General features: G+C 40.2%; 1 long non-coding RNA gene across 1 annotated transcript; it reads right to left on the bottom strand.

Annotated features, from left to right (window-relative positions):
* Positions 1–1,306: 1,306 nt before the first annotated feature.
* Positions 1,307–26,190, bottom strand: LOC149912306 (uncharacterized). The gene is made up of 4 exons (XR_016461917.1): positions 25,996–26,190; positions 13,261–13,369; positions 9,693–9,876; positions 1,307–1,894 (listed from the first exon to the last, which is right to left on the bottom strand). It is a non-coding gene; the product is annotated as an uncharacterized LOC149912306 (long non-coding RNA).
* Between the last annotated feature and the right edge of the window lie 1,459 nt (positions 26,191–27,649).

Below are 27,649 nucleotides of genomic sequence, written 5' to 3'. Positions count from 1 at the left end.
AGGCCACTGTCAAGCACTCTGAAATTTTTGTTCTCTGGTTATTGTTAAAGCTGACTTCAGGGTTACTGCTTTAAACGTTTCTTGCTGGAAAATCTCCCACTTCCTCATCTCCTGACATTTCCACTGTGGTCTCCATTGATGAAGTGAATGCTTAATTAATGGAATCCTGAATTAACAGAAGTAGCTTTACTGGACTGAGCAGCACGTTTCTTGACAGCTAAAGATTTCATGATTAGCTGGGTTTTCCACAAAACATTATTTAAAGCTGGATTTTTCTGTGCAGTAACAGAAGTATCTTAGAAGCTTTACTTTGTGGGAAAAATGATACAATGAATCTTATGTATATATATACACGTAAGAAAGACTAATATGAAATATAAGCCAGTAGCTGAGGAAGTTAGCTAGATAAGTAAAAAAAGTTAAAAATCTACTGACGTGCACTTAATCTCACTGAGAAGAAAGAAATCTGACCCAAGAGAAGAGAAGTCAACAGGAAAGGGAAAATCATTAGTGACAGTGTGCAGAAAAGAAGACAGAAGAGCAAAGCAGGAATTTGGAGAAGAACTGCACGGGATACAACAAACCCAATGAAACTTTCTAGGTATTACAGAAGAAGGAAGTCAGAAGTGAATTAGTTATCTCCAAGCCCAAGACAACCACGAACTAAAAGACAACAAAAATGCAAATAAACTTAAAGAATTCTTTGAATAATCCCTTCCCACCATGTCACAACAAAAGTATTCATTCACCAATCCAGGATCAGTAATTTCAAGTAATGAAGATGGGCCTCAAACAGAGACTGAAGATGAAAAGTACAGCAAACGAGGCTGGCACAAACTGGCAAACAACAACTCACTAGGACTAGCTGGTACCTCTCCAAAGCTCTGCGGATGCTGAAGACAGAAAGGATTTAACAGCTATCAAAATATTCAATCTCTGGTTAAAATCAGCAGCTCCACTGGAGACCTGCAGGGTAACAACTGTTCCAGCTATTAAAAAAAAAAGAAAGGAAAAAAGAAAAGGTAGGGAACTGGAGAAACGCAGATCACAGAGTTTTATTTCAATATAAGTTAATCTTGTAAAATTTAAATAAAAATAGTCTTTTAAAACATCTCAGGGAACATGATAGGACCAACGTCTGATAGAACCCCATGTGTTTTATATGAGTACAATCACTGAGAAAAAAAAATGTGAACAGTGAGTCAGTCAATTAATTTTGCAGATGGTTGAAAATTATTTCATTTGGCAAGATCAGAGAAGATTGCAAGGGATTCTGAAGGAACCTAATGAAGATGTGTTAGTGAGAAGTAGAACTTCTAAAAATTGGTACTGGCTCATATTCAGGAACAACAATCGACAGGAACAGTTTCAGACCCATGAATTTGCTAACCCAGTTTACTCTTAGAGCCAAGAAATCTGCAGCATTTTTTATTTAATGGAAGTCTAGATACACTATCTATGAGGTTTGTAAGTTCTTATGCATAAAGAATACAATAATTGTTAACCACAGGAGCCCCAGGGCAAGAACATTTCAGCAGGTCTTCATCCAGCTTCAGGAATTGCAGGCGTAAGGATCCAGGTCACTTAAAGGCTGGTCAGTCTCAGTTCAGTCCCTGCGAAAACAACATAGCAAAATGTTGTGATCAGCGGTGCAAAGTCCAACTGGCAGCCAGAAACTACAGCACCCTTCAGGGGCTGACACTGAAGTTCATACTGTTTAATGTCCTCATTATTAACCCCAATGGCAGGACAATATGCATTCTCAGCAAGTCTGCAGACAACTCTAGATTAGGAGGAACAACCAAGTTGGTACCTGAACAGAAGACTCAGAGCAGGTGGAGCCAGGCTGAGCAAAATTCTTAATAGATGTGCAGAACAGCAGGGGGAAAAAAGGCTGTGGGCAGAGTTTGGAACACAGGAAATTCCAATTAGATATAAGGAAAATATTCTCATTATAAGGATAGTCAAACACTGGAACGTGTTCAGACAGCTTTTGGGATCTCCAGCCTTGGAGTTGTTGAACACTCAATTAGAAACCTCCCTGAGCAAACTGATATAATCAGACCCTCTCTGAGCAACAGATTGGATTAGATGGCATCCAAAGGTCTCCTTCAACCTAAATAATTCAATGATTCTATGATTCTAATTGATTTCAAAATTCTTCACCATTAGTATAGCCAGGAATCCTCCTTTGAAGCATCTAACCCCCAACTGCATAAGAGATGGGATACCAACTGCTTTACACATCTTTAGATCCCAAAGCCTGTTCTAAATGAGTGAGCAGAGCAGGACCCAGAGGCATGCTCGGAGTTTGCCTGCATGTCCCTGAAAGACTGATGTGTGACTGATGTGCCTGTGGCTGAGCGTGAGTGAGTCCATGTGGCATAGCACACTGGCTGTAAGGTTGCTTTAAGGCTTACCTCAAAAGACAATAAAGACTTAACCCTAAGGCATCTTCTGTCCAATCCAGTATGGCTGTTCCTGTCTGTCTAACAGAAAAACTCTTCTAGTGGGATTTTTAAACAAACAGCAAGGTATCTTGAAAAACAGGGAAAAGAAATAACCATGCACAAAGAAATGCAGTCATTCACTGTTTTGTCTGGATATCATTTGATGGCCCTTCTTAGGTCAATGTTCTCTTTTTACAGTCTCTTAATCTGAAAAGGTATTCATCATACTACAGAAAACCACCTACACTTTCTCAAAAGTATTCAGAGCAAAGACAGAAATGGCTGATCTTATTAACATAGTTTTATATATACGTGTATGCACATAGTAGAAGTTCTTTGAAGATGGTGTCTGCATATGCACAGACATTTTAAGTGGGATATAGCTGCATCAATCTGGCGAGGACATGTAATGCTTTAACATTGATTCCTAACTTCTTGGTAATATTTCCTTACACTTCTTTGAGCTCATTTCTACTGATATTCTCAATCTATATTGTAGGACACAGCTCGAAAAGTTTCCCTCTCTAAGAATACAGGTTAATAGTTTATTTGAAGAGTGAAATGTACTGCAGTTTGTTTTGCATGGAATGGCAGGTTAGAGCAGTAATGAACTCAGTGAAGGGCTATAAGCAGAGAGGAGCAATGCTGGCAGGATGTCACGATAGACCAGCACAGTGCAGAGGGATGTTCTTGTTGAGTACAGGAAAGACTGCCTAATTGACTTCTTCCATAACTTGATGAAAGAGTCAATAGTGTGCTGCAAGTTCTATTCAAATAGAAAAGATTGTAGTCTCTAATGAAATAGAGGGAAAAGGAATCTAGAAGATTGAGAAATGGAAAAAAAAAAAAAAAGAGGTTAGATTTTAAATATGTAGACTGATGTCTCTGGGGGGAATAACTCAAAACAGAAATATCATTTGTTTGGAATATTTTAAAATATGTAGGGTAAAAATATTCCAATTTGTGCCTGAAGATCAAAATAGCTATCTGCTTGCAGTGCAACATTGATACATAAAGCACTGTGACTGTGGGAACCTGGAAGATATGAACACATACCAGGAGACATGAAAATCTGTATTCCATTGGGCTGCACTGTGGCTGAAGAGCCCTTCTCTTTCCTACAGACTTTTAACAAATGAAAAATTAAACCTACACTCAACACATATTGACATTTTTAGCGTTCAGGATACAAGTTAATATCTGTTAAGGATATATCTGATCTAATATTGGGCAGCCCATCAGTGACCTTTCTCCCTTCTACCACATTTCCAAAATCCCTTTCTTTTATTTTTTATGCCATTGTCTACAGAAACATGTGGGAGAGGTTGACAGAACTGTGTTTGTTCAGTGTTGGGATGTGGAAGGGGGCCAGACCATATCTTCAACTGGCTAGTGGGAGGCTAGCAGAACAAGACTCATCACTTCTTGAAGATTCATAGAGAAAAAGACAAAGGACAAGAGACACTGCTTGCAAGAAGAGGAATTATGATTGGATGTTAGAAAAAAAATCTTGTAACAAAAATTGTAGTCAAAATCTAGAACAGGTTCTTTCATAAAGGTTGTGAGACCTCCATCCTTGAAGACACTCAGAGCTTGACTGGTTAAGCCTTCGGCACCCAGATCTAGCCTGTACCTGATTTTGAACAGGACATTAGATTAAATGACCTCCAGAGGTCCTTTACATCCTATATAATTTTGTGGTTCTAATAGACACCTGGAGGAGAAACCCACACATCTGATAGCTTTCCTAAACCAACAGTGCCCACGAGATGAAAATAGGAGACATATCTGGGGCCTAGTCCTGCAGGCAATTACATTAATCACTGCACGTAGTCATCAGACTCTGTTTTTTCCATAGCTTTCTCATGGCTAACAGTATTTGAAAATCAAAAGCTGAACTATCTCCACTGGAAAAGAAGAGTACTCTTCTTGCTGTTTGTCTTCAGGCTTATTTTGATTATTTTTCATAAAAACTTTTGAACATAGGGAAGAAAACCTAGTAATTTGCCAAATGTATGGTCTGTTTTCCTAGTGAGAAAAATTCCTATAATCTCATAGCACTTGCCTAAGAATATCCCTTTCTGATATTTCCTTTTATCTCCTACTGATCAACTTTGGATTTGCAAGGGCTCAGAGGCAAGAAAGTCTTATTAATAAGAATGCACAATGAACATCTAAAGTACAAAATAAATGTGACATTCATCTGGCACAGAAATAGCTTTGTCGCTGTTTTTTTTGCTTATTTTTTTTATCTTATGCAGCTATAACAGCTATATCCCTTGTTCCCATCGCTGCTGGCATACAGACAGGAGTTTTGCTGCGTGCCCTCCAAATCCAGTCTTCCAGTCCCATGGTTGCAGGAGAGGGAGCCTGGAAACCCTGGGCACATGTGACAAGAGCTTATAGTCACAAAACAGAAAGAGGAAGTTCTGCTGTAACACTTCCACTACTGGAAATCCCTGAATAGTAGAGATGATGGAAACTGGGAGCTGGAATTACAGAATCACTGAATGGTTTGGGTTGCAGGAGACCTCAAAGCCCACCCAGCCCCAGCCCCTGCCGTGGGCAGGGCTGCCCCCCCCAGCTCAGGCTGTGCAGGGCCCCATCTATTGCTCAGTTTTATCTTGATAACATCCTCAGTTTAATCTCCAGTTAGACCTTGTTCCTAAGGTGATGTTTCAAGCTGTATCACTACTCTTCTCTATAGGTTAGAGACTCAGAGGTAGGAAAATGTAGGCACAGAGACTTTCTGTTATTGGCTGATATTCTGACAGCAGATAAATTTGGATTACTTCCTTTTCCTTCAAGGATTCTTGAAATACTTAGAAATTCTTCCTGTATTCTTACATGTATTAAGAGCTAGACTACGTATAAAAGGCAACATTTTTCTATTTCCCCTTTGGAACCAGACTAACTCCATTTAGGCTCATGCAGAGCTCATTCCCAGAGAAGATAAAAAAGGTAGGAGAAGCCTCTCTGGAGAAGGAAACCCTACCAAAACGGCCCAGATTTTCAAAGACACCCTTATTACTCCTACCATGTCCAAACATCTGCTATTAAATGACAAATTTAGGTACCACTCTAAGGATCTGGGTCACTTTGTGGTGACCTGAGTTTAGCCTGGTGGTGCATGACTAAATAACATTTCTGCATCTCCAAATCCCCACAGTACTGGCATATAAGAAGCAAGGATAACACTACAAATGAGGCAGGGATCCTAGTCACTGGTCAGGAAAGACTCTGTAGACAACACTTCTGAAAGACACTAAGTCAGCAATGTCAGACTGTATTCTGTGTGACAGAAATCACTTCTGTTCCCTTTAGTAATTGTTCTGTTACAGAGCATTCACCCATGGACTGGAATGTGTATATACAAATTAAGAAGGTACTGCCCTGGCTCCCTGCAGCTCAAAGTTCAGGACAACCAAGAGATAAAGACTGGTTCCTTCCCAAGAGTATCAAAAGAAACAATACATAAGAAGTCTACACAACTGGTAACATAAAAAATCGCTGAAATACAATTTCAGTGCTTTTGAAAACTTACTATTACACAAAGTTTGATTTCCTAGAATAAAGACGTAGTGAATTATGCCTCTTATTTAAATAAATTGACAGAATTTTTTCCATCTGTGGGATCATAACATAGCAAATCTGGCTCCCCAGAGTCCTCATACCCTGTATAAGACAGCAATATCTGTAAGATTCAGCACAGTTTTGGATATAAACAGAACAGGTGCAATTCAGACAGAGACAAAGCCATAGAATGAACTTCCCACTCCTTTATCAGCTTCTTGGGGATTGGTGGCTTTTGCCCTTGACAAATTGCACGTGTGAAGTTGTTTGAAAACTCCAGTGCAGCCTTCCACTTTGCAGAACAGGTACAGATTCATTCTGAGGGCAGAACATAGCAAGGCCATGAGGTTTTTTTGGACAAGAATACTTGCTGAATACCTGAACACCCTACGTTGCCTGCTGCCAACAAGCATCTGAAGACAATCAGTTCTTCACAGAGACAAGTCTCCCTTTGTGCAGGAAAGGTAATCAGTAACCTTGTTACTAGTCATGAGACTTACAAAAGAAATAGTTTATTGTATTTTATTTTGACTGAAAGACTCTAATACGTGAGATACAGTTTAATAATATTATGCCATGACATTATTAAAAATTATTAAACTTCCCTAATGAAACTTTCTGCTGATGTGAATAAGCTAAACCAATTTCGTTGCTCCTAGAGGAAAAGACTCAGGAATGTTTGGGCGTTATGAAAAAGAACTGTACTTGATTTTTTCATTCTCCATGAACATCAAGTCTATGTTTTTTTATATGTTTCTCTCAGCTAGCAATGAAAGCCATTTTCAGGTTATCAGTGCAGTCAAAGGTTTTCTAAGAGTGAGGTTTTTCCCTATTTGTATCAGTACTTGCCTCCAGGCAGGCGCCTTCTTGCTTTATCAAAGATGCTAACATTTATGCTCAGCAAAGTAGAATGCACGCTATCCCAAGTAGACCAGATGATACTCCAGCCCACAGGTTGAGGGCCAGTGAGTTTTGAGAAGGGCAAGAAAATTCTCCCCAGCTTGCTACAAGAAGGGAAAATTCACAGAGAAGAGCTCACCAACTGATGCTTTCAGGGGGGAAAAAAAGAAACAACCCAAATAAAAATCAAACATATCCATCAAATAACTATCATCTAATTTGGGAACAGATGTTGGCAGGAATATGAAAACTAGGGAAAATAAGGGCCCAATGCTGAATGAAGAAGGAACCCTTTGCAGAACACTGAAAAGAATGAGGTATTCAGTGCCCTTCTTACCTCAGTCTTTCCTGGTAAGACTGGTCTTTAGGAATTCCTGACCCTTGAGAAAAGAGGGAAGGTCAGAAGCCAAATAAAGACCTATCCTGAGCAGAGGACAATCAGGTTAGGATGCATTTAAATAAAACAGGACATGAGCCCAAGGAACTTGATGGAATGCACCTAGTGAAGGGAGCTGCTCATGGTAAGGCCTCTTAATTATCCTGGAAAAGTGGAGCAGGTTGCCCTGACATGTGCTGGCATCACTATGCAAATGATATGGCTATGATGGCTTTAGATACTCAAATGAACAAAGCCCTGAGCACCTTGGTCTGACCCCAAAGCTTGTCCTACGGTGGGACAGAGACTTCCTGAAGCCCCTTTCCAATCAGATTACTGTGAGGTAGTAGCATCTCATGGTCACTTGCTCTCCATAGTCACTGGCATCACCTGGATAAAGAGAGGCAGGCAGTTGCATGGCTTTCGTGCTCTGCTTACCTACTTAGGTGTGGAATTTCGACCTACAGGCATCTTATTTCACTTATAATATCTGATATTTTCTGTAATTTATTCAGCCTCTGTTCCATGAGCCTCTGATCTCTGTCATTCCTATGTGATTTGTGCACTGTTAGTAGAGTCCTGAAAATTTCCCTTCCACCTACTTTCTAAGCTGTCCACAGTCTTTTTTAATCTTTATCCCACTTTACCTTATTCAAATTCAATTCCTCAAAAAAAAAAAAAAAAAGACATGTTTAAGCTCTAAGAAGTGATCCGTGTATTTCACAAGTGTCAAAGTAGCTCACTAATTTCCACATGAGCAGCAATTGGAAACAAATCCTTCAGACAATCTGCTAGGGCTTTAGGCATTCACAGTTGTTAGAACAAAGAAGAGAATCCCAGTCTGGAAGCCAAGCTGTAAACTTGGCACACAAATGGCATTAAGGAGATGAGCTTTAAAAGCCATATGCCTCAAAACTAAATACTGCAAGCATGGACTGTAAGACCTGTAAGACTTTATGAAGTGTTGCATAGTTTCTAGCTTTTAAAAAGGACACATGCAACATCACGTTCCAAAAATAGTTTTGCTCATCTAGAAATAAGATGATTTGTAAGTAGTCAATAAATAGACAGTATTCAAATATTCCTATAAATGAAAAGGGTTAATTTTATCACTTTGAAAAAGGGTATAATTATACCCTTTGTTTTAAATTTTAACTATATTACGTACTTATATTTTTAATATATAGTACTTAACAACAGGGCTTGTATAAAACTGGATTTTTTAGTAGGAACACAATTCTGAAAGAAAATTAGAGAAACATAGAAAATTACAGAAAAATAGGAAATATTTCAGTAGCAATTAGAGGCAATGCAGAATGCCTATGGGGTCCAGGAAAATGTGACAATAATGCTGATCAATATATTACTTCAATAACAAGCTGAACCAGATACCTCTAACTAAAAGCCTTCACCAAGATGTTTTTGGTTTGGTTTGGTTCAGTTCTGTTGTGTGAATTCCTTTCATCATATAGCTGTGTTGCCTGACCTGTACTTAGTGTAGGAATTCCAGCCTGCTGTGATTTTTGGTTTTGCTTTTGTCTTTGCTTATTTGTTCACTGAGTGGAAGAATGTACACTCACAGGAACTAATGAGATAATTTGTAAACCTGTCAGCAAAAGACATCAGAATTAATCTAGTGGTGGTCTGGTAAAAGAGGAGAAGATAATCTCACATGAAACTTCCACATCTGCTCTGCATATTTCCTCCTTTATGCCTCTTTGCCTGTAGCACTACGCAGTGTGTAAACTCTGAAGCACATGTGGTATTCCATCTCTAGCACTCCTATTCTTTGCATGAGTGTCTGCTTCAGAGCAGAGAGACTTTAGGAGACTTCTCAAGGATACAGCTGATCCAAAACCCATAGGGTCGATACGATTCTTAGCAACAATAGCATGTTTTTGAGAAAGCATTAAGTGGCAAAGTGGTACCCTATCACTAATGCTATATTTATATTTATATATTTTAAAGAGGAACTGAAGAACTGAAGAAAGCAACCCTTTGTCCAACTTCAAATCTCCTAGTTTTATTCTTCAGGGATAAGTAAGAGGGATTCTCTACACCTGTTGTTTCTCACAGGCAAGCAAGAAGTCTCATTGGCTTTATTGTTGCTGTATTTTTCCTACTGACATTCTCAGTAGAAGTATCTGGGAAGAAGACTGCACAAATGAGTGGAAACAGAGGGGATATGAAAGACAAGAAAAATGGTTTTATAATAATCCATGTGGACAGTTTCCCACTGGGAAGAAAATCATTGGAGGTAAACTACTATGTGAAATTGAGGTGACTGGGATGCTTGGATAGCTACTGTCTTATTTGTATTATGAGTTACCAGAAAATTAATGGCCTATTATGAGTAAGAGCAATCTACATCATTACCCTGTTAATTGGCACACCTTACTGGTATCTGCAGGGTTCCACACTGGATATTTGATGATTCATCAGTGGTGTGCACAACAACGGGCCTTCGGGATGGTAAGAGTTTTTTGCCTTGCACTGTTTGCAGGGCCCAGAGATGAGTGACCTTTGTTTCATCTTTTCTCGGGTCCTTCGTGTCTCGTGGTACAGCCATCATCTTTTCTAAAACAAAAAACAGAGAAAAATGAATATTTAGGAATCCTTACAGATACTGTACAGATGGCTGGTTTAGTGACAGCTGTTAGAAGAGAGTTTAAGCCACAGTTCTATGCCATGTTGTCATTTTCTCAATTCCTTGAAGACCGGCAAAATAATAAAGATGAAAAAGAAAAACATTAATCATTAGGATTTAAAGAGAATCTTCACAACTGGCTTACACGATAGAGAGGAGAAAGCCTTGTAGGGAATAGGGCAGGAGAAGCCCATGGCATCATACATACATATTACGTATGGATTACATAAATCCATTGACAGTAAGACAAAGCATGGCTTAAACTGAAGTACAGAAGAATCCTAGCAGACATGAGGAAGAATAAACAGAGCTAATTAAACAATGAGATGTACTGTTGGTTCAACAAACAGGATCTACGTCATCTGAGAGTTTCAATAACAAGTTAGACAGTGGTAAAGAATGACATACATCTGTGGTTGATCCTGTCTTTCTAGGCACTGATGGAGTAGACAGTACCTTAAGGCATCTCCTGACATTTCATACTTCATAACATGTATCTTCAGCTTTAAGTACTGGAAGTATCTGAGCTCTTTTTAACAGAATGGACTCCTCTTGAACATTTGTGAGCTGATGAAAAATACCTTATGAACTTTTTCCCCGAGAAAAGTTATTTAATTAATGTTGCATTACTGCATATTGTTATTTTGCTTTATTATAACCAACATTTTGGTTTTCAAGGGTTGGGTTCCTTCCACGTGAGGACTCATTACCCAGTAAGTAGTAAAGCTTTTAGAAAACATTCTGTGTAAAATTCTGACAGTAAAAAGCAACCTGATGTAGGAACCTGCGTGAACATTTACATCTGAGATGTCACTGATAAGAAAGATTTAGAGACCTTGGAAGTTATATTTTTTGCCACAAAGATTTCAGAGAGACCAGTGGCAATATAAGTTACTACCATATCATCCAGATGATTAAATGCCACTTAAATGTTTTAAGGACAAGGAATAGTTCTGCTGCTTTATCTGTTCTGTTCATTATCCTTCTCCTTAGCTCGTAAAGCAATAGGATAACAATTTCATTTGTATGACAGTGATAACTGTCATTGTTCATGTTCTTCTCATGTAAATTTGAAAGCGCAGTCTATGGCAGTTTGTAAGTGGAAAAAAAATTAAGATAGGACTACTTCTATTCTCTGAACATAGATTTGTGAACAGAACGTTATATCAACGTACTCACATTTATAGTGAAAGCCATTTGTGGGATTAATGAATCTCTGAACCAAGGAAAAGACATCAAACAGGTGATTTGGATTATTACACATTACAAATTAATAGAAAGGCTGATAGTCATAGTAACTAACTCAAAAGCAACTCGCAGATCGAGCATACACTGTGGCAAAGCCCACTTCCAGATGATTCATAAATAGAAGAGAGCAAACTGATCAATCTCTGTCCTGTGAAAAAAGTTTGCCAAACTCTCTTATTGTACTTCTTTTCAGCTCCATCATTCCCTTGCATCTCTATTCCCCTTTCTTCACAGCAAGGACCTCCGTTATCTCCAGTGCGTGGACCTGCAAGGAGGTACTGTTGGCTGTAGCTTAAATGCAGCTCATCTATGATAGATGAGAAAGAGTAAAGCTAAAAAGAAGCCTAAAGCTTGTGGTTATACTAACTTCGATGAGAACAGAGTATGGATGAATGGTGATTGTGTGAAGGTCAGCAATTTCTGCAAAAGGAAAAGACAGAAAACATGAAAGACAGCACACCAGTACTGAGAAATCAGTCGCACAGAGTGATCAAAGGGAATGAGAGGAAACTGAGCATGAGACATATTTGTGACTCACTGCAATATAACCAATAGAATGTATTACAATATTAAAAGTCATTCATTTGAATCATATATAGAAATTGACAATCATACAGTAAGAGAAGCATAAAAGATCTCAAAAATTCACATATGTAAAGCAGTTTATGTAAAACAACTAAAAAGATGTAGAAGTAAAGAATACTACAGTAAAATATCTGTTTGTCTTTTCAAGAAAGTACAACAGTCACATTAAATCTTCTAAAGTGAAAAAGATGACGTTGCTAACGAGTGAATCCCTCAAAGATGTATTCATGTACATGAACAGTCCCACTTTAACACATGGAAACACTTACGTGAGTAAAACTCTCAGCAAATGTTTCAGGACAACTTTGTGTCTTCTAACTTCCCATTTTTTCTTACATCTATTCATTTACCTCCATCAGCATTAGCAGCAGTACTAATATTGGTTGATGTGCTGTAGTATCATTTACTCACAATTTCCATGTACTTCTATGGACAGCAGAGGAGTTACTGAACTCAGGTAGTCCCTAAGTGAAAGCCCAGATCTTCCAGGAAGATCTTCCAGGTTGTGGATGCCCCATCCCTGGAGGTGTTCAAGGGCAGGTTGGATGGGGCCCTGGGCAGCCTGGTCTAGTACTAAATTTGGAGGATGGTGGCCCTGCCCGTGGCATGAGGGCTGGAGCTTCATGATCCTTGAGGCCCCTTCCAACCCAGGCCAGTCTATGATTCCATATTCTGTGATTCCAAGCCATGGTAGCATAAGCTGCTTTTCAGGGACAACTAGAAGGCCAGCTGTCTGCTCAGTTCCACCATTCTTCCCAAAAAAACTGCATACCCAAACTGACTGCTAGCAGACAGTCAGACATCATATATTCACCATTTTTTCGCTACTGAAATAGAGGTTCAGTGTGATCCCTGTTGAGCAGACAGCCAGGTGAGCTTTCTGACTGCCTCTCACCACTCACACCATGAAGCAGAGTTATGCAAAGAAAATACTGCTGCCAACATCCAAAATACACCTGCAATTTGGGGCATCATCACATCCACTCTTACAGACAACACTCCAACTCCTTTTCACCTTTTCCCAGAAGATTCTCTTAGTACTTTTGCCCCAGTGTTTCCCTTGTGGAGGATTCTTACCCCACTAGTCTTGACAGAGAGTGGAAAAAATGTGATGAAGCAATCATACTCACAGCGTTTGGTAGAAATTCATGGTGCTTTAGTCTGTAGGGGTAAAAAATCAATGATGTTTTTTCACTTAGCAGAGGCATCTCACACATGATATATAGAAATTTTTGGCTCCGTGTATGTGATCTGAACACTAAACTCTTCATTTCTTTCTCCTCTTCTCCACTGCGTTACATTTAATTTTTCCTTAACTGAGCAACATTGTGCAGTTGCAGTCATTACAACTGTTCTCAGTCTGGATTTACCTTTGGAGGTCAATATTAATTATTCTGCCATATCCCCCATTTCAGAACTGCAAGCAGCTTTCATGTCTTCTCTATTTTTTTCAGTTACTCCAGAAAAAGGTATTAACTCACCCTACAAGTCTTGCCATGGGGCTGTTCTGCCATTCATACAAAGAAAATTGTCTTTCTTCTCCGCAGAGTGCAATGAATTTTTCATCTTCTCACCTTACAATTATATCTTCTAAAGAATAAAGGTAAATACAAAATTAGCAAGGATTCAGTAACAGTAGGTCAGCTATAAATACTTGTAAATGGGAAACATATAGTGAACATCTTTGGAATTACAACATTACAGCGTTCTGATTTTAGGAAAGTTACAATTAAACTCCACTTCCATACAACCAGCTCTATATTACAAACTCAACAAAAACGTATGGTGGAGCAGAAGTCCTACTCAGTGCACCTCGTGCCTTTTACCCAGTTATTCAGATACAGCACTGTCACAGTTCTGGCCTGGTTCGACCTGGTTCCCTGACTAAATGGCACAGGGGGACCCTGTGATGGGTCTAAAAACAAAACAGCAGCAACGAGCTAAGGGAGAAAATTAATTCACTAAGTATTAGAGCACAGTGTGAGAGAATGCAATGTAACACAATACAATTGGAATTGTAGCTAATACATTAAATAAACAAGAGATTGTCCAAAACCAAAGGCCTTACTCTAACGTTAAAGGTGAGACAGATAGGGAGCATACACTGCAGAGCCAAGCAGAAAAAGAAGTCTCATGACTCCCAGTTTTCTCTTTCCCTTTAAACAGAAAATGGAAATGGAACAGTGAAGTATTCTGGGAGATACAGTTCATTCTTTCTCTTCTGTGAAATGTACCTGGAACTATCAACAGTCCATGGAACTGAAGCCTTAACTCTTTAACTCCCCGTGCATTACCTGATGCTATGATGTGGAATACCAATAGCAGAAATCTTGAAACCACAACAAGTATGCCAGGGGACAACATCAGGGCCAACATTGTCTATCTTCATTAATGACCTGAACGTCTGGACAAAGTGCACTCTCATCAAGTTTGCAGATGGTACAACATTGCTGCTGAGGCACTAGTTGAGTGTGCTGCCATTCAAAGGGAGCTGGATTGGCTGCAGTATTAGGCTGAAAAGAATCATGTGATATTCAACAAGAAGAAATGCAAAGTCCTGTGTCTGTCAAGGAATGACTCCTCAGTACATAACGACAGGATGAGGAGAAGCACTACAGAGAGGAATCTGGGTTCTGCAGGACAAAAAGCTGACCACAAGCCAACACTGTGCCTTCACAGCAGAGGAAGTCAGCGACCTCCAGAGTCACGTTAGGCAAGGCATTGACAGCAGGTCAGCAGAGGAATTCCCTCTCCTGTACTCAGTCCTGGTGCGATACATCTGGAGCTCTGGGGTTCCTGGTATGAGACAGGAAGCTACTGCAGCAGGTGCAGTGAAGGGGCACAAAAGTAACAAAGGAAGAGGATAATGTGACATGAAGAGAAGCTGAAAGAACTGAGACTGTTCAGCCTGGAAAAGAAGAGGCTTAGGGGGATCTTGTTGATGATATAAATTCTCGATAGGAAGGAATGAAGAAGAGGGAGCCAGATTCTGCCCAGTGACAGCATAACAAGTGATGAACACAAAGCGAACACCTGTGAAAGTCTGTATAAATAGGAAAAACAAAACAAAAAACACAACAGTTTTACTCCAGGAGAAGTCAAACACTGGAACAGATTGCCCAGAGAGGTGATGGAATTTCTGGAGATGCTCAAGCCCAATTGGACACGTCTGCGAGCAACACCCTGCCTGAGCAAGCAGTGGACTAGAAAATCTCCAAAGGTGCCCGTCCAGAATCTGTGATTCCAATTGAAATTCTCTGAAATTACTCTTCTTGTACCTTGGGTGCTCCCAGATGAAATCATTAGGAACCACACAACTTCTTTCCCTAATAGGATATAAGAATCTAACACCTAGAGACCTGTATTTTTCAAGACTGTCATGTTGTAAGCATTTACACAGCTTCATTTTTCATGTGAAGCTATATTCATTCAATCTGGAGTTTACTTTAAGTAGTTTAGACCACACTTCAGAACTTCATCACATCAGTGGTTCCTCACTCTAAAGGTAATGCTGCTTTTCCTGAATACTCTCTGATTTGGCCCTGAGAGCTCACAAGCTACACCTGCTCACTAACTGAAGATACAGCAGCAAAAATTATTTCCTGATTTGTTCGCTTGCATCAGCCCAAGACATTTCCAAACCAAACCCTCCAGGTGGGCTGAGAGGGTATGGTCTATCTCCTCTGGTTCCTGACTATTGAGTCCCACCACGTCAGAAAGTACAGCACGTCAAAAAGTCTGTGCAGCGCTCAAAAGTGAGATGGGGAGAAGCTAGGTTGGCACGATGAGATATTCTGCACAGCCCTTACTAAGCTGATGCTCAGATAAATCCCTGCTGTCTAGTGTAAACTCCTTTACCTTTTACCTCCAGTTACCTCACCTAATGATCCTCTAGTAAGATGAGGTATATCCATTATGCCCTATCCCCCATTCTTCAGGTGCCCTCTGTGCTCTGTCTGAAGTCAACTCAGGCTCTGCAGGTGGCAGTATGTCCTACCTGTTGCTAAGTCCACACGTTCTCCTTTCCCTACCATGACACTGCTACCCAAAGCTTGCACAGTCTTAGAAGAAAAACAAAAGGACAAAAATGTTCTCCAGAAAATAAGTCCACTTCTGTTAGCCTGGGCTCATGTAAGGGCCAGTCACTGAAGGAAGTTGTCGTAGTTTTGCCAGGTTTGGTGATAAGGAGCTAAGGGATCTATGGACTGGGAAGACAAAAGGGTGGGGGAAGAGGCAAGAAAACCAGCAGCAGTGAACTAAGGGAAAATCTTAATTTACAAAATATAGTGGCACAATGTGAGATAATAGAATATGATGGGATTTGGAGTTAACAACTCAAAATAGGAGAGAGTTTACAAAACTGCATTCCTTACTCTAATGCTATAGGAGAGACAGCCAGGAGCACAGAGAGCAAAGAGAGGCAGTCTTGAGACTCCGCCAGTTTTATCTTTTTGTTCGAATGGAAATGGAACAATGAAGTCTTCTGGGAGTTGTAGCTCACTCTTTTCTTGTGAGACCAGGAAACCAAAAATGCTGACAAGCCACTGAGCTGCAGTACTAACCCTTTAACTCCCAGTACAGTGTGATGTTATGATGTGGAATACTGACCAAAAATCATAAGACCACAACAAGAGAGGATCTCTTGGAGCTAGGCTGCTTCCTGGGAAGGAGTGCTGTGTAGCCATAGAGCCCCTTCACCAGTTGGGGGAGCACAATTTTTCTTGCTCTGATTACTGGTCTACCTGTGAATACTTTACCCGGTATCTCCAAGAATCTGTCAGAAACAATTTTGCTTCTTTGTGAGCAGGGCATCTACATTACCTTTATGTTGTGTGTTCAAACAGTGCTAGTCTGCAGCCATGTGCAAAGCCCTACGAAATCATTAGGGAAAAACTTGTGCCAAGGCATCTGAAGGCACTTCTCCAGAAAATACAGGTGGGCAAAACACTGTGCACCTTCTCTCTGCCTTTGATCTCTTACTCTGATTTCCTGAGAAGGAAAGTGCAGAGGCTGAAGGGGAACCACAGGGCACTTCGACAGCCTGTCCACCAGTAGGGATGCATGCGGGACCGTGGCTATGCAACATGCCCACAGAGCCACTTGTCTTCAGCTCTGACAGCTACCTGCAAGTCTTGGACTTCAGTGACTCTGAATAGGGTGCTCACTCTTAACTACTGATACACTACAAAACATTTCAGATAGTTACATTTAGTACTGTTGGAGCAAAGGTTTACTCCAGCTTGAATACATGGAAAACAGAATTTGCTTATAAGGCCTCCAAGGGTAGACATAATGGCTGCAATAAAATAAATCAGTGATCTACGTTTGCTGCTGTTTTCCATCCCAAACATTTCACTGTCGGAGGATAATCAGCTGAGACTACAGATGAGCCTTTAAGAAATTAGCTTAGGAGTTACTGTGCTGTGATCAAGTTACAAAACAACAAGAGGCTCTAATACTTGGATTCAGAGTGCATGAAATTGCTATTCAATGTGAAGAATGATCATTTAATAAACCAACATACTTGCCTTTCATCTGTCTTCACCATTTTCACCACAAGACTTACAGAAATGTCATTAGAAATTGACAGGCATCTCAGTTCATACGCAGCCTCCTTCTGTAAGATAACAAATACTTAATTGCCACCCAGGGAGTAGGGATATATTTAAGTTTCCCCCACAGCCTTATGGAGTTTGCATCCAGGTCACCTACGTTCCTATAGAGCATGCGAAGCACAAGGAACAGATGTAAAAGTATATACACACACTCAATTCACACCTCTCTACTTCTGTTCATTTTTTTCTCATGTGAACAAATGAAGAACCCATCTGGAGATCAACGGGAAAACAAACAAACCAAAAATGCACATAAATAGAAGGCATTCCTGGAGCCTGTATGGATTGTAAGCCTGTGTAGCTACTTCTACTATAAACAGTAACTGAATAAATTGTTGATATGGTTTTCAGACTAAGAATTAGAGCCACATTTAACCCTCTTTCAGGCAAAGTCCCTGATCACGAGGCTTTCAGCTTTGCTCTTGTTGATGTTTCCTCACTGGGGAGCAGGAGGCAACTCTATGCTGAGCAGTTCATCAGCAGGATCTGTCTGGGATGGAAGACCCTTTCCCAGTCCTGGGCCTGTTTGTAGCTGAATCTTATTTCTCCTCTCCTAAGTCTCAAGACAATACTGAATCCTGTGTTCTTGCACTGCCCTATACTGGTCAAGTGCTCTCATCACCTTATCCAACAGCATGGCCTTAAAAGTGCACATAACTGTGTTGCAGTTCAGCACATACAGGACTGCTGAACGTGACAGGCAGCTTCAGAGACACCCAGACTCGTCTGTGCCAGCAGCAGGAAACAAGGAGCACCCTAGAGCACCTCAACTTTCATCAGTGCCTGCATGTGGGGAACTGAGCCAAGTTCCTAGCTCCATGTGCACACCGACATGAGAACACCTACGTTCAGGAAAGCAATCAACTGGAAATTGAATCTCACTCCTCCTCTGAAATGTTGCAGTCTTCTTTACAACATTTTCAGATGATTTTGTAAGAACAGAAAAAAAATCCGTAGACATGATTTAATTAAAATTTGTCACCTTTGCTTGATCTTAAAAAGCACTTTCTCTATTAACAAATTTGATACATGAAGAAAGACAATTCAATCTCTACAATCTCCACTAGATCTATTTTTATCTCTCTCCATCAAAATATTTCTAATCCCTTTCTACATCTTTCGTATTCACCCAAAAGCTAATATTAAAATCCACCCCATCTTCATTCTTATTTCATCTTTATAGATCAAAAGTATTTAAGATAATCTGTGATCCTGAGCAGATCCCAAGCAGCAGCCCAAATACAAAGTGATGCAGAATAGAAAAAAAAGGATATGCAATAACTATTTCTCCTGCTATCATAGAATCACTGAGGTTGGAAAAGACCTGCAAGATCATCACCAATATTTCTCACTAAACCACGTCCCTCAACACAACATCTGAACGTTCCTTGAATGCCTCCTGGGTCGGTGACTCCACCACCTCCCTGGGCAGCCCATTCCAGTGCCTGCCCACTCTTTCAGAGAAGTACTATTTCCTAATGTCCAACCTGAAGCTCCCCTGGTGCAACTCGAGGCCATTTCCTCCAGTCGTGTCACTAGTTACATGGGAGAAGAGGCCAAGACCAGCTGGCTACAACTTCCCTTCAGGTAGGTAGAGAGAGCTATAACGTCTCTCCTGAGCTTCCTCTCCAGCAGATTGAACAATGCCAGCTCCCTCAGCCAAGTTGGTAACAGCCTACACCACTCTGTTAAAGAGAGGAGCTGCATAATATTGTGGCAGATTAAAATTACTCAAGTACCCCAATAGGCAGGAAGGTAAATATTAAAACTAAAGTCCAGTGGGATCAAAAGAACCAAACATATAATTTCCAATCGTGCAAGTTTTAATTTCATTATTAGGGAGTCCCAAACTTCATGGAAACCAGGAGGATTCACCTCTCAAATAGATTTTACTACGGGTGTTTTATCATAGAGTTCTGCACTGAGCTCTCAGGTTTCCTATAAAGCTGCAAGGAAATCTGCCCCTCCAGCAAGTCTGTTACCTTGAACACATCCCATGTCACAGTGCATTTGGGAAGAGTGACAACTGCTAACTCTCCTTGTACACTTGTGTGTGCATTTACCCTAGAGGGCTCCCTGTAAGCAGTAAGCAAAGGCTGTCATTGCTCCAGATGTGTGATAATACGAGATCAATGTCTGAAGCAGCCTGTCTGACAGTGAATCTCTGCTTTGAGGAAGATGAGGAAGAAGGTTAGATATCACATGGACTTCTTCATTATTCACATCTGTCACTTTTATCTCAAGCTGTGAGTAACTGTCTTATTTTGTAGGTTTTCTTCACAGCTGCAAAGCTCAAGTCTTTTGCTTCTGCCTTGCTACACATTCCACTGGAGCCACAGATAAGGTGCAAGATGGGCACCTTATCAGATGTTCCCCCAGACAACAGAGGAGATGCAGCCAGCACAGCTGCTGCTGCCACATGGCATTTCTTATCCCCCTGACATTTCAAAACCACAGGAACAGCTTCAGCTGTCAATGAAGTGCTTTCTGAGAAGGCATACTGCTTTGGAAAGAGTAAAGCCATACTGCCACATTATGCAGTACAGGAGATGAACCAAAGATACGCATACCCTACAATTCACAACAAGATTTACTTACATACTAAATAGAGATAGAGAGTTTTTTAGATGGCTTTCTTAAAGTGACTGCCAGCTCGAGGCAAGGCAAAAATAAGAGCTACATAAAATGAATACATAATAAGCAGTTAAGTTAAAAAAAGGAAAAAGAACAGGGCTCAGATAAGGTCAATTTGCAATAGCTTAATAGGTTTGGGATGAAAGATGGGATTTGTGACTGTGATCAATCTGTAATACTTAGAGTTAAGGTCTACATGAAAATCTTTCAAAATGGAAAGACTCATTGGTGTGCCCTTACCTTTGTCAGCTGCTCACTTCTTAACTGTATACTGATGATCTTAAAGACAACTGCCATAGTCTATTTCAGGCTATGAGTAAATACATGGAGAATACTCAGTTCTGCAGTGCTGGCTGTCTTGTTATCTTTTTGGCAAAAAAGGCCGGTGGCTGAATGGTGCCTTTAGAAAGACCTGACATTTCCCAAGCGAGCCTGGAAAGGAACACATTCTATCTTCTCTTCCCTACAAAGTTCCTTCTTAGCCCAGATTTTTGATTCAACAGAAGGGGAATGCAAGCTCATCAAATATGCCTGCAGCGTGTGGCTACAGCTCTCCTGAGCTCTAAAACATTACATCTTTTTCTGCGAAAGGTACATTTGGCATGCAGGTTTGCCCAGGGAATATCAGCTTCTATGTTCTCCTTCATAATTCCATTCCATTTAGTCAGAGCTGCAGCCAAACAGAGAATGCCATGACCATTGCTACAAACATCTCAAATGATCTCTAAAAAGTCAGAAAGAAGATCTGAACTTTGAGACTAACGATGACTGATGATGGTTACTGCCTGAGTTTGTAGCCCCATCATCTGGAAACAGTGATGAAGTGAGAACATACATGCACACACAGCTCCAGAAATTAGATTTCCTGCACCATAAATTGACCACTTTCAATGGTCATTTCTTTCTAATAACTTGCAACTTTCCATCCTGCAACAAAACATCATCCTTGAACCCAGTAGAGATCTGTATTGTTTCCTTTATGTTTTGAAAGTTACAGTTTTTATGAGATAAGAAGAGGCCAAGGGGAGAAGTTGGACATACTGCTCATTTTCTGCTGAGCCATACCTGTAACATACTCTGTGGGATCCTCTTACTTTCCACAGCATGTCATTTTTAATTGCCATATCATAAAATAGTTTTTAATGCATTGAACATTAAGGGATTTAAATCTCTTTAATGCTCCTGGATGGTAACCTCTCAAGGTTCATACTGAGGCCAGCTCCATATATTAAATAGAATGTGGGCAAAAAAGCAATAACATAAATTAATGACAAGTATTGTAGAGAATATTTGAAACACTTGAAATAAGATCTCTAGGAGTTCTGCATTTCCAACAATAAGCCAAAGCAGTAAGTGAGGGAGGAAGGAAGGAGGGAAGGAATATTTCTGTTCTTTCCGGGGTAAAGTCACTTATTACTCTCCAAGCAAAAGGTTTTATACAATTTAATACAGGTCAATACTGTCAAGATGTGTGAAATCAAACCTATACAAGGAAGAACCCACAAAAGCAATCAGATGTGCATAGGCTGGGGTAAAGCAATATGAAAGCCATGGTATCACTGTACTCAATAGAAGGTTAATCTTGAAGATATGAAAGTGCTGTCAGCAGAGGCATATGCAATGTTTCAAAAACAGTAATGTATACAATGCAATATGAGCCAGTCTGGGGAACTTAACAGCTGTCTTATCCTGACTAACTATGCAATTTACAGAAATCTGTGATTATTTAAGAAATGTGGATAGCAATACCTATACTAGCAGGAGCGAATGGGATCATTTTAGCTAACTTGAAGATTTTCCTATCAAATTATCTCCAAAGAATGAAGAGAAATCAAATTTACGTAATTGAGTTCAGCATATAGGTATTTGAAACCAATTAAGGTTATTTAGAACCTCTGTGTCATTAATGAGTGGTTTCAGATAAGGAAAAGCTCTCTCAACACACCATTAACAAGCTCAGCAACACTTCTGAAATGAGCTGCAGCTTGGACACACATCAGTGCATCAGGTCATACAGGAGGAAATTCCTTTTCACAAAACCAGTCAGAAAGCTCCCCATCTGTCTTCTCCAAAGGTATTTTTAGTATCTGAGACAAAGACTTGTTACAAAAGCCTATTAGAATCCTAACAGTTGATAATTGTGGGGTTATTTTATTTTATTAAGGTTATTCTTTTTTGCTAGTTTCAGTGTCTGAACTAAATGATCTTCATTAGTTTGCAAATATTAGGTCTTGTACCTAAGTGCATGTATTTGTAAGTATCCCAGTAGATATCTATGATACATGAGCACTGACAAGTTTCCATGAATGACAGTGCTTGGAATACCAAATTCATTCTTGCTTACATAAAGGATTTTTTCTAATTCTATTTGAATTATTCTAAATTATTCTAAATAATACACAATCTTTTCTGCTTGTTATATGGGTAAAAAGGCATGTCACTTGTAACCACTATGCTATTTTGCAATAGCATCTACGTCATCTCTGAAGTTTTGAAAACTTCAGATTCAAAAAGAAGCTTCATCTCATCTCACATTACTGACATGCCAACCGTAACTGTTAAGTTGTTCTGAGTATCCCATAGCCAAAGAAAATGCAAGTTTTGCATATTATTCCTTTTCATACATTCCTCCTCAATTCTGAAAGGCATTTTCCATAGAATAACAGAGACTTCTGCGTCTCAGGAAGTCCATCTGTTAAAAATTAGACAATTTAACAGATTCATCTTCTCAGGCTAAGTTTATACTCAGCAGCTTTCCAGGAGGAGTGCCCAAGTGATCATGACGGCCAAGTTCAAGGCTGGGCAAGCTGTAGTCAAGGTCTCTATCTACTGCAGTTTAACAGTCACATCAAGGCTGAATCAGTCCTTCATCCAGTGAATCAATATATTAAAGCTAGACTCAAACTACAGCAAATCTCAAACGCACAAATGCAGACTTCTGCTCTGACCTGCACAACATCTGAATGAATGCGACAGGGTAAGCGGGTTAGATACAAGTCCTACAAAACTCAAAAAATGGAAGACAACAGTCACAAATCACAGCAAATGAAGGGGATTTTAAAGGCTTAGCCTTCTTGCTGTTTGTTGTAGCATGTTTACTTAGCACTCTGAGCATGTCTTCAGTTGACAGATGAAAAACATTATTTTTACTCATAATGAATAGGCATACAAGAATTCTGAGAACCTTGATCTTGCCACAGTAAACTCAAGAGACTGGAAACTCTTAAAAAGCACAGTTGGGAAAGTTTTAACAATTCCATCAACAGCAAGACTGTTCCTGACTGCCTGATCAGATTGAAGCAGGGTGGCAATAAATCTCATCAGCTCAGGATGAAGAGGAGGTAGTACTGTCTGGACACCAAAGGAAAAAGAGGACTACATGGAAAAGTTTGCACTTCAATAAATGCCGGGGAAAAAAAAAAAAAAAAAAAAAGAGGAAACGACCAAATGTGAGAATAAGGCACAGAGAGGAGTGAATACAGCTGAGGTTCATCCAAGCAACAAACTTAGGAATGAATCGGTGACGCTGGGGAGATGAAGTTAGCTATGCCACCAGACATTAAAGATAGAGATGGTAAACAATACAGAAAACAGAATCAAATGAAACTAGACCTTGACTTCTAAAACGTCCCCACATAATCACTGCTAAGCTTTCTTTGAGCAAACCTAAAACCATACCTGCTTTCTTGTTAACTTAGTAAGAGATTAAAGCTCATCGTCCAGAATAAAGTTTCAAGCCAAACTGGATTACCAAGGCAAAAATCAAGTATCTGTAAACAGGGGTAGGAACATCAGATGAAAAGCCAGAAATGTAGTTAAAAGGCAGGCAGTGCCCAGGGATTTGAGATAAAGGGCACAGACTTCACCTACGGATCCAGTAAATTGACACTGCACATGCTACTGCAGCTGAAGAGCATGGGAAGCCTCCTCAGCCCTCTGATTGCTATTAAATCTTGGTAGAAGAGATGCTAATAGAAATTAGCTTCAAGCCAATTGCAAATGAAAATCCTTTCATTCAGCTGTGTTTCCTGTGTTGTACACTGATATTCTCTTCCAAATAATAATAATTTTTAAAAAAGTATGATTTCAAGCTTTATTTTCTTTTCTACTAAAAGCTTCTAATAGGAGAAGGGAAATTCTAATCTTGTCTGACCTTATCTGCAAGGCCCATAATATGACTTAATTGCATATTAGGACACAGATTTCCATTGCTCTGGCCCCACACCATCAGTTTGAGTAGTGTGTTAAATGCAGCATATTTCAGAACAAAAGCCAGATGCCTTGACCATGCAACCCCTACAGTGAGTCTTTTACTGAACTCCATGAATTCATGTATGACTGTAATGCACCCTGAGCCTTCTGAGTTCATAGGATGACACTGTTTAGGCATCTCATACTGCTGCTGAGACCTCCAGCTCCAATTCTATCTATCTGATCCATACTGAATCTTCTTCATTAATTTGTCAGTCCATCACCAAGAAAAAGCCCAGTCCCTCTGCACACGGATGCAATAAGGGAACCCCAGGTTATGAAGGCAATATTTACCAGATGATTTTTTATCCAGATGATTCTTCTCACTTTTACATAGGACCAGCCTGACTTCCTTGCAAGCATCGCAGACATCACACTGCCAAGGCCTGCCACCTCTTCTGGAAAACACAACTGCAGCAATGCTTCTTCCTTGACAGGGGGATAGGTAACAGAAGGAGGCCCTGGCCTTGCCCCATCATCAGTCACATCAGACCTCTACAGAGGAGTTGGGGCAGCTTTCTTGTCGGCTCTGTGGTGGTTGGAAACAGATCTAAACAGCTACAGTTAGAAATGTCTCAAGCTCTCAGGACGATTTCCTTCAAACTGCTCTCCCAAAAAAGCACTTCTACACAGTAAGCCTCAGTAACAGAAGAGGTCTATCTTTTCCAACAGAATTTCTGTTTCTTAGCTAAATGCCATAGCAGTACTCTTCAAAGCAGGAAATCTGCCATAATGATTGTCTCCAAGCCACAAATACGATCAGGTAGAATAATGCCCTCTGATCTTTAACTTGACACAAAACTATTTACTTGTTGAAGTAGATAGGTAGGAAAGGAGCATTTCAGAAGACCCAGAGCCAGTCACTCACAACCTTTAAACGTGCATCTGCATAATCTGGAGTGTGTGAGCCACAAAAGTGTCTTAAATGGAACCTGCCTTCCAGGAAGAGATGGCAGTTTGACTCAATAAGTCACGCTGCAACTCTCAGCAAAACAGAGCATACACAGCTCAGTGCTCAACTCCTTTCCTGACATTAAAGGCTACAAGTGAACAGAAACGAACGGCTAGAACTGCCGTGGATCTCTGCTCTAGGCATCATTCTCACCTGTTGATTCAGTACTGCAATCAAGTTTTAAGTTTCCTTCACAAAAACTCCAGCTCCCATTTAGTACCAGTGATTATGCCACTTGGGTTATCCTGCCTTTGTCTAGAAGTACAGCAAAAAGCTGGCATGTTGGGAAATTATCCAAATGGGAGTACCCCTTCAAATAAGGGGTCTGCATAGTGTTGAGCATGGATCAGATGCTTCTTCGGTGCTGCATAACTTGGGGTTCTTAGCATCTAAAGGGACAGCAGTTAGTTATTATTCTGTCCTTTTAGCATTCGATCTAATATCCAGCAGGTCAAATGGTACCTTACAGACTCTGAGTGCCTTTCATACCAGGATCCTAATGGACCAGTACTCCCCCAGCACAAAACAAATACACCAGGAGTACAGGACAGAGCAGTTAAATTGTTATCTTCCTCGAAGTACATAAGACACCACATCCCAGAAAGAACAGTACCGCATGGAAGGATTTGTGTGCCTCCTTAGAATAGAATTTCTGTTCTCTAGAATCAGCCATCCAAAAATTAGACATACTATCTTAAGTTAGTATTTACATTCCCTATATATTCAGCAAAGAGAAAGAAGTGATTAAGGATAGCAATCCATACCTTTTCAAGACAGCCATCTGGGATGGGAAAGATTAAGCTTCCTCTGTAGATGCACTTAGAACGTCCATAGCAGCCAAATCTGATCTTCAGCCAGCTTAACTTCACACCTAACGGTTACAGGTTTGATGTCAAGTGAGATGATTTGTACCCCAGCTGGTACTGACAAGGAAGTCAGAACAGGCTGGAATCAAAGTATTTGAAGTGCACTAAGGACAAGATAAGTAGAGCCATCTATACTGCTACATAAAAACATGGGAATTTTAAGAAATACATACATCATCTGGTACTGACGATCCATTATTTGGCTATGCCCTCAGTGCTCCACACAGTTCTGCTGGATTTTCTTCATCTTGTGATGAACAACCCATCTGTTGACTCAAGACCAGAGAAATGTATTGGTAAGGACTGGGAACCAAAAAAATCCATTTTTGACTAGCAACTACTTCTATAATATTTAAATTAAATATTTAATAAATAAAGAATTTAAAACATCCCTTTCTTGCTGTAACAGAGTGACTGAGTTACTGGCCCACCATTTTCTACTACCTGAGCATCTCCAAATACACTGCTATGCACACACAAGCATAAACAGAGATTATGTCAACCTCTTATTTAAATAAACTTCAATATAGGAACTCAAGAAAAACAATTTATGATTAATGTGGAATTGTAAGTATTTACAGACTCCTTCTCTAGCTTACTTTTAGAACGGAAATTCTTGCTGATGTTTTCATGATGTCCATTCTTACTTCTTGACTTCCATTTTGCCTTCTTGCTCTCAAGAAAACAAACAATAAAAAAATACTATTAAGCAATTAGTTCTCTGCTTAGACGCCTCTGCTTGCAAGTTGTTCTACTGCAGGATTTCTCTTTATTCCACAATGCTACAGTTTGCCAGGTTTTCGTGTTTGCCCTAGATAATTCCCAATTGCAGTGAACACATGCTAGAAAACCTTAGTTATACTGTATAATCAATGAATACACAGACATTATAATTACGAAACACAAGAGAGTTTGGCTAAGCAGATTATTACATACACCAAAGAAAGAACAGATAGAGTGCTTACGCTTACCTGGGCTTGCTGTAAAACCCCAAAGAAGGGATCTCCAGAAAAAAATCCTTCCCCCCTGGTAGTCAGCTCTTAAATGGGACTAGGAGAGGTGCAGCCAGGCTCCACTCCTTCCAGCAGCACAGCTGAATTGCCTTCACCTGTGCTCCCAGGGCTGACTCATTGCTCGCCTCAGGTGATCAATCAGAGGTTCAGGCCATTCTTCCCATACATATATACACCATAAAAATCAAACTACAGCTTCAGAAATACATCTAAGCACACTGCTTACACATCCTTGCTTCTCGGCCAGGATGCTGGGTTTTACCCAACCTGAGCTATTGCTCCCCTCTACTCTGGCCTTGTGAGGCCCCATCTGGAGTACTGCATCCCAGTACAGTAAGGATGTGGAGCTGCTGAAGCAGGTCCAGAGGTGGCCATGGAGATGATGAGAGGGCTGGAGAACATTTCCTGTGAAGAAAGGCTGAGGGAGCTGGGCTTGTGTAGCTTGGAGAAGAGAAGGCTCTGGGGAGGCCTTATTGCAGCCTCCCAGTACTTGAAGGGAGCTTACAAGTTTTTACACAGTCTGCTAGCAATAGGACAGG

The sequence above is a fragment of the Phasianus colchicus genome, chromosome Z, assembly GCF_987193195.1.
Source record: "Phasianus colchicus chromosome Z, bPhaCol1.hap1.1, whole genome shotgun sequence".
NCBI classification, from domain to species: domain Eukaryota; kingdom Metazoa; phylum Chordata; class Aves; order Galliformes; family Phasianidae; genus Phasianus; species Phasianus colchicus.
The sequence above is the reverse complement of the archived record's forward strand: the minus strand, read 5'-3'. Positions and strand labels throughout refer to the sequence as shown.